This window comes from Dermacentor silvarum, chromosome 6, assembly GCF_013339745.2.
Source record: "Dermacentor silvarum isolate Dsil-2018 chromosome 6, BIME_Dsil_1.4, whole genome shotgun sequence".
NCBI classification, from domain to species: Eukaryota; Metazoa; Arthropoda; class Arachnida; order Ixodida; family Ixodidae; genus Dermacentor; species Dermacentor silvarum.
The window spans coordinates 165,461,446-165,462,605 of NC_051159.1; the positions used below are offsets into that span (position 1 = coordinate 165,461,446).

Genomic DNA, 1,160 nt, shown 5'->3' on the forward strand with positions numbered 1-1,160 from the left:
CGTTCAAGGGCATCCGTATCCTAAACTTAAATCACTGCATGGTCTCAATATATTCCTTTATAGTCATGAACGAGAAGAAAGGGAACCGAGGGGCCCGATTTTTATTATCATATCATAAGAAGCCAACAAACAATGACACCAACGATGACATAGGGGAAATTACTTGTACTTACTAATTGAATTAAAGAAATGATAAATTAAGGGGAATGAAAATGGACGAACAAACAACTGTCTGCAGGTGGGGAACGAACCCACGTCTTCGCATTACGCGTGCGATGCTCTCACCATTGAGCTACCGCGGAGCCGTTTTCCCATCCGCTTTCTGGGATATTTAGGTTTTACAACTAGAATTAACCCTGGGAGTGTTAGCCAGCGCCACCACTCACAAGCCTAGGGGCGGATGTGGAACATCCTATCTGCCGCAGTCGTCACGAGCACGTGATCTCTTTGGGTGATGGCAACTGGCAATAAACCCACATATGCTACCTTAAGGTGTCAATGTTGCCGAATTCGAGCCCTCGTTATGTAATGAACGAGAAGAAAGGAAACCGAGGGGACCGATTTTTATTATCATATCATAAGAAGCCAACAAACAATGACACCACGGACAACATAAAGGAAATTACTTGTACTTACTAAATGAATTAAAGAAATGATAAATTAAGGGAAATGAAAACGGACGAACAAACAACTGTCCGCAGGTGGGGAACGAACCCACGCCTTCGCATTATGCGTGCGATGCTCTCACCATTGAGCTACCGCGGAGCCGTTTTTGCATCCGCTTTCTAGGATATTTAGGTTTTTCGTCCGTTTTCATTTCCCTTAATTTATCATTTCTTTAATTCAATTAGTAAGTACAAGTTATTTCCCCTATGTTGTCCTTGGTGTCATTGTTTGTTGGCTTCTTATGATCCTTTGCAGTCAATCATTCATAATTTCGCTAAATAATTTCGCTGCCTTATAGGAGTGTATGATTTTTATTTTGCAGCACTGACATATACCGTGGAAGTTGTACTGCCTCCTTATAACGGTGCAGCTTACTACTTCAAACTCAGTGAGTACATTTTACTATAGTCTTGACGTAAACGTACGATTCCGCTGTGCGGGATAAAGTAATTCATAATATGTGAAACTAGTAGTGTAATATGTGAAACGCAATA

The 1,160-nt window shown here is 41.3% G+C and overlaps 1 non-coding gene across 1 annotated transcript; it reads right to left on the bottom strand.

Annotated features, from left to right (window-relative positions):
- Positions 1-693: 693 nt before the first annotated feature.
- Trnam-cau (transfer RNA methionine (anticodon CAU)) lies at positions 694-765 on the bottom strand. Its single transcript has one exon. It is a non-coding gene; the product is annotated as a tRNA-Met (tRNA).
- Positions 766-1,160: the final 395 nt, after the last annotated feature.